Source organism: Catharus ustulatus, chromosome 37 (assembly GCF_009819885.2).
Source record: "Catharus ustulatus isolate bCatUst1 chromosome 37, bCatUst1.pri.v2, whole genome shotgun sequence".
NCBI lineage: Eukaryota > Metazoa > Chordata > Aves > Passeriformes > Turdidae > Catharus > Catharus ustulatus.
In genome coordinates this window covers 395,399-406,127 of record NC_046257.1, presented here as the reverse complement: position 1 = coordinate 406,127, position 10,729 = coordinate 395,399, and the positions used below count along the sequence as shown (strand labels likewise).

Sequence of the window (10,729 nt, the reverse complement as noted above, 5' to 3'; positions counted from 1 at the left end):
TAAAATGGGAAGGGCTAAAGGGGGAGGGGCTAAAGGGGAGGGGCTAAAGGAGTGGGGGAGTGGCTAAAGGGGAGGGGCTAAAGGAGGGGGAGGGGCTAAAAGGGGAGGGGCTAAAGGAGGGGAGGGGCTAAAGGGGGAGGGGCTAAAAGGGGAGGGGGAGGGGCTAAAGGAGGGGGAGGGGCTAAAAGGGGAGGGGCTAAAGGGGAGGGGATAAAGGAGGGGAGGGGCTAAAGGGGGAGGGGCTAAAGGCGGGGAGGGGCTAAAGGAGGGGGAGGGGCTAAAGGGGGAGGAGTTAAAGGAGGGAGCGGGACTAAAAGGGGAGGGGCTAAAGGTGGGGAGGGGTTTGGGGGTGGGGGAGGGGCTAAAGGGAATGGGAGGGGCTAAAGGGGGAGGGGCTAAAGGGTGGGGGAGGGGCTAAAGGAGGGGGAGGAGTTTGAGAGGTGGGGAGGGGCTAAAAGGGGAGGGGCTAAAGGAGTGGGGGGGCTAAAAGGGGAGGGGCTTGAGGGGTGGGGGAGGGGGCTAAAGAGTGGGGGAGGGGTTTGAGTGTGGGGGAGGGGCTTTAAAGGGGTGGGGGAGGGGCTAAAGAGTGGGGGAGGGGCTTGAAGAGTGGGGGAGGGGCTAAAGGAGGGGGAGGGGCAATGAGGGGAGGGGTTTGGGGTGGGGGAGGGGCTAAAAGGGTGTGGGAGGGGCTAAAGATGTGGGGGAGGGGCTTGAGAGGTGGGGGAGGGGTTTGAAGGGTGGGGGAGGGGCTAAAGGGGTGGGGGAGGAGTTAAAGGAGGGGGGGCAATGAGGGGAGGGGCTTGAAAGGTGGGGGAGGGGCTAAAGAGTGGGGGAGGAGTTTAAAGGGTGGGGGAGGGGCTAAAGGAGTGGGGGAGGGGTTTGAGTGAGTTTTGCCAGGGTGGGGGAGGGGTTTGAGTTGCCCCAGGGTGGGGGAGGGGCGCGGTTCTCACCGGGGTCGGGCCAGCCAGAGCAGCGCCCCTCCCCCCAGGGCCTGCAGCGCCCCTCCCCCACCCGCCTCCAGCACGGCGGGGCCCGGCTCGAACCTGGGGGGAGGGGAGGGGGAGAGGGGGAGGGGAGTTAGACCCAAAAATCCCAAAAAAATCCCAAAAAATCCCCAAAATATCCTGAAAAAATCCCCCGAAAAATTCCCCCCAAAAAGCCCCAAAAACTCCCAAAATTCCCCAAAATCTCCCCCCAAATCCCCAAAATCTCAAAAAAAAAATCCCCAAAAATAAAAAAATAATCCCTCCAAAATCCCCCCCAAAATTCCCCAAAAATCCCCAAAAATTCTCCAAAATCCTCCCAAAAACTCAAAAAAATCCAAAAATCCTCCCCAAAAAACTCAAAATTTCCCCAAAATCCCCCCAAAACTCCCCTGGGAACCCCCTAAAATCCCAAAAATTCCCAAAATTCCCCCAAATTCCCCAAAATCCCCTCCAAAAACTCACCAAATCCTTCCAAAACTCCCTAAATTCCCAAAAAAATCCCCAAAAATTCCCCAAAAAGACCCTAAAATTCCCCAAAATCCCCCCCAAAAACTCCCCCAGGACCCCCTAGATCGTCCCCAAATTCTCCTGGGATCCCCAAATCCCCCAAAATCCCCAAAATTTTCTCCAAATCATCCCCAAAATTCCCTCAAATCCCAAAAATTTCCCCAAAATTTCCCAAAATCCCCCCAAAATCCCAAAAATCCCTCCAAAATCCCTCCAAAAATCCCAAAATTCCCAAAAAATCCCCAAAATTCCCCCAAAATCCCCCCCAAAATCCCCAAAATAACCCAAAATACCAAAAATCCCCCAAAAAATTCCCAAAAATTCCCAAAATTCCCCCAAAATCCCCCCAAAAATTCCATAAATTCCCCAAAATTCCCCCAAATCTCCCAAAATTTCCCAAAATCCCCCCCCAAAATCCCCCCAAATCCCCTCAAAATCCCCAAAATCCCCCCAATTCTTCCCCAAATTCCCCAAAATCCCCCCCAAATTCCATAAATTCCCCAAAATCTCCCAAAATCCCCCAAAATTTCCCAAAATCCCCCCCAAAATCTCCCAAAATTTCCCCAAAATCGCCCCAAAATACCAAAAATCCCCCCCAATATTCCCAAAATTCCCCAAAAATCCCCAAAATCCCCCAAAAATCCCCAAATCCCCAAAATCCCCCCCAAAACTCCCAAAAATAACCCAAAATACCAAAAATCCCCCCAAATTTCCCAAAATCCCCCCAAATCCCCCCAAAATCGAAGAAAATTCCCCAAAATCCCCCAAAATCTCCCCAAAAACTCCCCTGGGATCCCCCAAAATCCCAGAAGTTCTCCAAAATCCCCCCAAATTTTCCCAAAATCCTCTCAAAACTTCCTTGGGACCACCCAAAAATCTCCAAAAATCCCCTCAAAATTCCCAAAAATCCCCAAAAACCCCAAAATCCCCCCAAAAAATCCCCAAAATCTCCTCAAAATCCCAAAAATCCCCCAAAATCTCCCCAAATTTCCCCAAATTCCCCCCCCAAAATTCCATAAATTCCCCAAAATTCCCAAAATCCCCCCCAAAAACACCCCCAGAACCCCCCAAATCCCCAAATTCCCCAAAATTCCCCAAAAAACTCCCAAAAATTCCCAAAATCCCCCAAATCCCCCCCCAAAATCCCCAAAAATCCCCCAAATTCTCCCCAAATCACCCAAAAAATAGAAATATCCCTCCAAAATCTCCCAAAATTCCCCAAAATCCCCCAAAATTTCCCAAATTCCCTAAAATCCCCCCAATTCTTCCCCAAATTCCCCAAAATCCCCCCAAAATTCCATAAATTCCCCAAAATTCCCCAAAATCCCTCCAAAATCTCCCAAAATTTCCCCAAAATCACCCAAAATTTCCCAAAATTCTCCCCAAGACTCCCAAAATTCCCAAAAATCCCCCCAAATCCCCTCAAAAACAGCCCTAAAATTCCCCAAAATCTCCCCAAAAATCCCCTCAAAAACTCCCAAAATAACCCAAAATACCAAAAATCCCCCCAAAAATTCCCAAAATCCCCCAAATCCCCCCAAAATCCCTAAAAATCCCCCAAATTCTCCCAAAATCACCCAAAAAATAGAAAAATCCCTCCAAAATCTCCCAAAAACTTCCCTGGGACCCCCCAAAATTCCAAAAATCCCCAAAAAATCCCAAAAAATCCCCAAAATTCCCCTAAAATTTCCAAAATTCCCCCAAAATCCCCCCCAGAATTCCATAAATTCCCAAAATTTCCCAAAAATCCCTCCAAAACCTCCCAAAATTTCCCCAAATCTCCCCAAAAATTCCCAAAAATCGCCCAAAATACCAAAAAATCCCCCCAAATCCCCCCAAATTTCCCCAAATTCCCAACAATTTTCCCAAAATCTCCCAAAAATTCTCCAAAATCTCCCCCAATCCCCCCCCCAAATTCCCCAAAATCACCCAAAAAATAGAAAAATCCCTCCAAAATCTCCCAAAATCCCTCCAAAATCCCCCCAAAATTTCCCAAAATCCCCCCAAAAACACCCCCAGAACCCCCAAAATCCCCAAATTCCCTCAAGACCCCCCAAAATCCCCCCCAAAATTCCATAAATTCCCCAAAATCCTCCCTGGGACCATCCAAAAATCCCCAAAATCCCCCAAAACCTCTCAAAATTTCCCCAAATCTCCCCAAAAATTCCCAAAAATCGCCCAAAATACCAAAAATCCCCCAAAATCCCCCCAAAACTCCCCAAATTCCACAAAATTCCCCCAAAAATTCCCAAAAATCACCCAAAATGCCAAAAATTCCCAAAATCCCCCAAAATCCCCCCTAAAATTCCCAAAATTCCCCCAAAAACTCCCGAAATTTCCCCAAAATCTCCCAAAAATCCCCTGAAAATTCCCAAAATTCCCCAAAATCCCCCCAAAAACTCCCAAAAATAACCCAAAATACCAAAAACCCCCCCAAATATTCCCAAATCTTCCCCAAATTCCCCCCAAAAATTCAATATATTCCCAAAAATCCTCCCCAAAAATTCCCAAAATCCCCCAAAAACTCCCAAAATTCCCCAAATTCCCCCTAAAAACACCCCAAAAATCTCCAAATTCCACAAAATCCACAAAATTCCCAAAAAACTCCCCAAAATTCCCTGAATTCCCCTCCCCCACCTGACCCCCACGGTGTTGGGGTCGAAGAATTCCCCGGCGCAGCCGAGGCCGAACCAGAGCGCGGCGCCCGCGGCACAGAGACCTGGGGGGGAGAAAATGGGGAAAATCAGCACAAAAACGGGCAAAAATGGGCAAAAATCAACAAAAATCACCCAAAATCAGCCCAAAATCAACAAAAATCAGCACAAAAACGGGCAAAAATGGGCAAAAATCAACAAAAATCACCCAAAAATCAACAAAAATCACCCAAAAATCAACAAAAATCACCCAAAATCAGCCCAAAATCAACAAAAATCAGCACAAAAATGGATAAAAATGACCCAAAATCAACAAAAATCACCCAAAAATCAGCCCAAAATCAACAAAAATCAGCAAAAAAACGGGCAAAAATGGGCAAAAATCAGAAAAAATCACCCCAAATCAGCCAAAAATCAACAAAAATCAGCACAAAAATGGATAAAAATGGGCAAAAATCAGAAAAAATCACCCAAAATCAGCCCAGAATCAACAAAAATCAGCACAAAAATGGGCAAAATTGACCCAAAATCAACAAAAATCACCCCAAATCGGCCCAAAATCAACAAAAATCAGCCAAAACTGGCAAAATCACCCCAAAATCACAAAATCAGTCCCAAATCATCCAAAACTGGCAAAAATCAGCCCCAAATCACCCAAAATCATCTAAAATCACCCCAAAATAATAAAAAATAAACCAAAATCATAAAAAATCAACCAAAAACAGCCCCAAAAAATCAACAAAAATCACTCAAAAATTGGCAAAAATCACCCCAAAATTACACAAGATCAACCAAAATCACACAAAAAATCAACAAAAAAATCAACCAAAATCAACAGAAAATGACAAAAATCACCCCAAAATGACACAAAATCACACCAAAAAATCAACAAAAATCAACCAAAATCTCCCCAAAAATCACGCAAACATCATCTCAAAAATCACCCAGAACTGGCCCAAAATCAGCCAAAAATCAGCCAAAATAACCCAAATCACCCAAAATCACCCCAGAATCAACCAAAATCACCCCAATTCAGCACAAATCATCCAAAATCAGCCCAAAATTTAAAAAATAAACCAAAAATCAGCCCAAAAAATCAGCAAAATCACCCAAAAATCAACACAAAATCACAAAATCACCCCAAAATCAACCAAAATCAGCCAAAAAATCAGCAAAAATCACCAAAAATCAGCTGAAATTATCCCAAAATCGTAAAAAATCAGCAAAAAATCATAAAAAATCAACAAAAATCAGCCAAAAAATCAACAAAAATCAACAAAAATTGGTAAAAATCACCCAAATTCAGCCCAAAATCACCCAAAATCACCCCAAAATCACCCCAAATCAGCCCAAAATCAACCAAAAAATCAACAAAAATCAACAAAAATCAGCTCAAATCATCCCAAAATCACAAAAATCACCCCAAAATCAGCCCAAAAAATCAGCAAAAATCACCCAAAAAACCCAACAAAAACCAACCAAAATCAGCCCAAAATCACCCCAAAATCATCCCAAAATCATCAAAAATCATCAAAAATCATCCCAAAATCATAAAAAAATTCCAAAAATCATAAAAAATTAACCAAAATCAGCCAAAAAAATCAACAAAAATCAACCAAAAAATCACCCAAAATCACCAAAATCACCATAAATTAGCCCAAAATTACCCAAAAAATCAGCAAAAATCACCCAAAAAATCAACACAAAATCACAAAATCACCCCAAAAATCACCCAAAAATCACCCCAAAATCAGCTAAAAATTCAGCAAAAATCAACAAAAATCAACACAAAATCAAAAAAATCAACCCCAAATCAGCCCCAAATCAGCAAAAATCAACAAAAATCAGCCCAAAATCAGCAAAAATCAACCAAATAATCAGCAAAAATCAACAAAAATCAACAAAAATCAGCCAAAAAAATTCAACAAAAATCAACAAAAATCACAAAAATCAACCAAAATCAGCCAAAAAATCAGCAAAAATCAACAAAAAATCAACAAAAATCAACAAAAATCAACCAAAATCAGCCAAAAATCAACAAAAATCACCCAAAATTGGCAAAAATCACCCAAATTCAGCCCAAAATCACCCAAATTTTCCCCTCCCCCTCCCCCCAGCCCCTCCCCCACCCCTCCCCCGCCCCTCCCCCACCTGCCAGCAGCAGCAGAGCCCCCCCCGCCGCCCGGGGGCCCCTCCTGGACCCCCCCAGAGCCCCCAGGGACCCCCCCAGGGCCCCCAGGGCGGCTCCGAGCACGGCCAGGGCGCGGCCGCCGTGCAGGTACCCTGGGGAGGGAAAAAATGGGGTTAAAAAACTCAAAATCGGCTCAAAATCAGCACAAAATCATCATAAAATTATCCCCAAAACCAGCCTGAAATCACCCAAAAATCATAAAAAAATTCACCCCAAAATGGCCCAAAAATCACCCAAAAATAACCCAAATTCACCCCAAAATAACCCAAAATCAATCCCAAAACCAGCCCCAAAATCACCCCAAAATAAACCAAGATAAACCAAAATAAATCCCAAAATCAACCCCAAAATCACCCTAAAATCATCCTAAAATAATCCTAAAAACAGCCCCAAAATCACCCCAAAATCACCCCAAAATAACCCAAAATAAATCAAAATAAATCCCAAAACAGCCCCAAAATAATCCTAAAATCATCCTAAAATAATCTTAAAAAACAGCCCCAAAATAACCCAAAATCAGCCCAAAATAACCCAAAATAAATCCCAAATATGGCCCCAAAATGACCCAAAATCAGCCCAAAATAATCCCAAAATCATCCTAAAATAATCATAAAAACAGCCCCAAAATGACCCAAAATAAATCAAAATAAATCCCAAAAATCAGCCTAAAATAATCCTAAAATAATCCTAAAATAATCCTAAAATCAGCCCCAAAATAACCCAAAATCAGCCCAAAATTCACCCCAAAAATCATCACAAAAATCAGCCCAAAATCAGCCCCAATCATCCTAAAATAACCCTAAAATAACCCTAAAATAATCCTAAAATAACCCCAAATCAGCCCAAAATAAACCAAAATAAATCAAAATAAATCCCCAAAATCAGCCCCAAAATCAACCTGAAATAATCCTAAAATAATCCTGAAATAATCCTAAAATCAGCCCCAAAATGACCTAAAATCAGCCCAAAATAAATCAAAATAAATCAAAATAAATCAAAATAAATCCCCAAAATCACCCCAAAATCAGCCCAAAATCATCATAAAATTCATCCCCAAATTCACCCTGAAATCACCAAAAATCACCCTGAAATTACCCCAAAATAACCTCAAAAATAACCCAAAAATAACCCAAATTTCCCAAAATTCACCCCAAAATCTCCCCAAAAATTATCTCAAAATCACCCTAAAATAATCCCAAATCACCCCCAAACACCTCCCCAAATCAGCCCCAAAATGACCCCAAAATCATCACAAAAATCACCCCAAATCACCCCAAAATCAGCTCAAAATCATCCTAAAATAATCCTAAAATCAGCCCAAAAATCACCCTGAAATCAGCCCAAAATCAGCCCAAAATCATCCCAAAAATTATCCAAAAAACCCTCCCAAAATAACCCAAAATCAGCCCAAAATCACCCCCCTAAAAAACCCAAAACAGCCCCAAAATCACCTAAAAATCATCCTAAAATAATTCCCAAAATCACCCAAAATGACCCAAAATAAATCCCAAAATCAACCCAAAACAGCCTGAAATTACCCCAAAAAACCTCCTCAAAATAACCCAAAATCAGCCCAAAATAAACCAGAATAAATCAAAATAAATCCCAAAATCAGCCCCAAAATGACCCAAAATCACCCCAAAATAAACCAAAATAAATAAAAATAAATCCCCAAAATCACCCCAAATCAACCTGAAATTACCCCAAAAAACCTCCTCAAAATAACCCAAAATCAGCCCAAAATAAACCAAAATAAATCAAAATAAATCCCAAAATCAACCCAAAAATCAGCCCAAAATAAACCAAAATAAATCAAAATAAATCCCAAAATCAGCCCAAAAATCAGCCCAAAAATCATCCTAAAATAATCCTAAAATAATCCTAAAAACAGGCCCAAAATGACCCAAAATCACCCCAAAATCATCCCAAAATCATTCCAAAAATTATCCCAAAATCACCCAAAAATAACTCAAAATAACCCAAAATAAATCCCAAATATGGCCCCAAAATGACCCAAAATCAGCCCAAAAATCATCATAAAATAATCCCCAAATCACCCAAAAATCACCCAAAAATCACCCCAAAATAACCCAAATTTCCCAAAAATCATCCTAAAATAATCCTAAAATAATCCAAAATAACCCCCAAAATTATCCCAAAATTATCACAAAATTCACCCCAAAATAACCCAAAAATCTTCCTAAAATCACCCAAAATTTCCCAAAAATCACCCTAAAATAATCCTAAAATTATCCTAAAATAATCCTAAAATAATCCCCAAAATAATCCCAAAATTATCCCAAAATTATCCCAAAAATCACCCTAAAATAACCCAAATTTCCCAAAATTCACCCCAAAAATCACCCTAAAATAATCCTAAAATTATCACAAAATAATCCCAAAATTATCCCAAAATTCACCCCAAAATAACCCAAAAATCACCTGAAAATAATCCAAATTTTCCAAAATTCACCCCAAAAATCATCCTAAAATCACCCAAAAATCACCCTAAAATAATCCTAAAATAATCCTAAAATTATCCCAAAAATCACCCAAAAATCACCTGAAAATAACCCAAAATTTTCAAAAAATCAGCCCAAAAATCACCATAAAATCACCCTAAAATAATCCTAAAATAATCCCAAAATTATCCCAAAATTATCACAAAATTATCCCAAAATTATCACAAAATTATCACAAATTCACCCCAAAATAACCCAAAAATCACCCCAAAAATCACCCAAAATTCATCCCAAAAAAATCCCAAAATTCACCCCAAAATTTCCCCAAAATAACCCAAAATTCACCCAAAAATCATCACAAAATTCACCCCAAAATCCCCAAAATGTCCCCAAATTGTCACCAAATTCCACAAAATGTCCCCAAAAGGTCCCTAAAATGTCACCAAATTCCTTAAAATGTCCCCAAATGTCCCCAAATTTCTCAAAATGTCCCCAAGGTCACCCCAAGGTCACCAAAATGTCCCTAAAATGTCCCTAAATTCCACAAAATGTCCCCAAATTTGTCACCAAATGTCCTCAAAATGTCCCCAAATGTCCCAAAATCCCCCCAAAATCTCCTCAAATGTCCTCAAATTGTCACCAAGGGCCCCAAAATGTCCCAAATTTGTCACCAAATTTCCCAAAATGTCCCCAAATGTCCCCAAGGTCACCTCAAGGTCACCCCAATGTCCCCTAAATGTCCCCAAATTGTCACCAAATCCCCCTCAAATTTCCCAAAATGTCCCCAAATTCCACAAAATGTCCCCAAAATGTCCCCAAAATGTCCCCAAATTGTCACCAAATGTCCCCAAAATGTCCCCAAATTTCCCAAAATTCCACAAAATGTCCCCAAAATGTCCCCAAAGTGTCCCCAAAAATGTCCCCAAAAATGTCCCAAAAATGTCCCCAAAAATGTCCCCAAAATGTCCCCAAATTGTCACCAAATTCCACAAAGTGTCCCCAATTTGTCAACAAATCCCCCCAAATCTCCTCAAAATGTCCCCAAAGTCACCTCAAGGTCACCTAAATGTCTCCAAAACGTCCCTAAAATGTCACCAAGGACCCCAAAATGTCCCCAAATTCCACAAAATGTCCCCAAATTTGTCACCCAATTTCCCAAAATGTCCCCAAATTGTCCTCAAAGTCCTTAAAATGTCCCCAAATTGTCAACAAATGTCACAAAATCCCCCCAAATTCTCCTCAAATGTCCCCAAATTGTCACCAAATCCCCCTCAAATGTCCCAAATTGTCACCAAATTCCACAAAATGTCCCCAAATTGTCACCAAGGTCACCTCAAGGTCACCCCAATGTCCCCAAAATGTCCCTAAATCCCCCCAAATTCCTTAAAATGTCCCCAAATTGTCCCCAAAATGTCCCCAAATTTCCCAAAATGTCCCCAAATTGTCCCCAAGGTCACTCCAAGGTCACCCCAATGTCCCCAAAATGTCCCCAATGTCCCCAAAATGTCCCCAATGTCCCCAAAATGTCCCCAAATTGTCACCAAATCCCCCTCAAATTTCCCAAATTGTCCCCAAGGTCACCTCAAGGTCACCCCAGTGCCACTACCCTTGTGCCACCCCACTGTCCCCAATGTCCCCTCAGTGTCCCCAACCCCCCCAATGTCCCCTCAGTGTCCCCTCAGTGTCCCCAATGTCCCCGCTGTCCCCAACCCCCCTGTCCCCGTTGTCCCCCCCCGTGTGTCCCTCGCTGTCCCCTCCCCGTCCCTTTCCTGTCCCCGATGTCCCCAATGTCCCCAATGTCCCCTCCCCGTCCCTTTCCTGTCCCCATCCCCAATGTCCCCAATGTCCCCAATGTCCCCTCCCTGTCCCTTTCCTGTCCCCTCCCCCCGCTTCCCCGGCGTTGTCACACGGCTGATGTCCCCAAAGTGT

General features: G+C 42.2%; 1 long non-coding RNA gene across 1 annotated transcript; it reads right to left on the bottom strand.

Annotated features, from left to right (window-relative positions):
* Positions 1 to 969: 969 nt before the first annotated feature.
* Positions 970 to 6,340, bottom strand: LOC117009928. Its single transcript, XR_004420562.1, has 3 exons — positions 6,299 to 6,340; positions 4,131 to 4,212; positions 970 to 1,043 (listed from the first exon to the last, which is right to left on the bottom strand). It is a non-coding gene; the product is annotated as an uncharacterized LOC117009928 (long non-coding RNA).
* Positions 6,341 to 10,729: the final 4,389 nt, after the last annotated feature.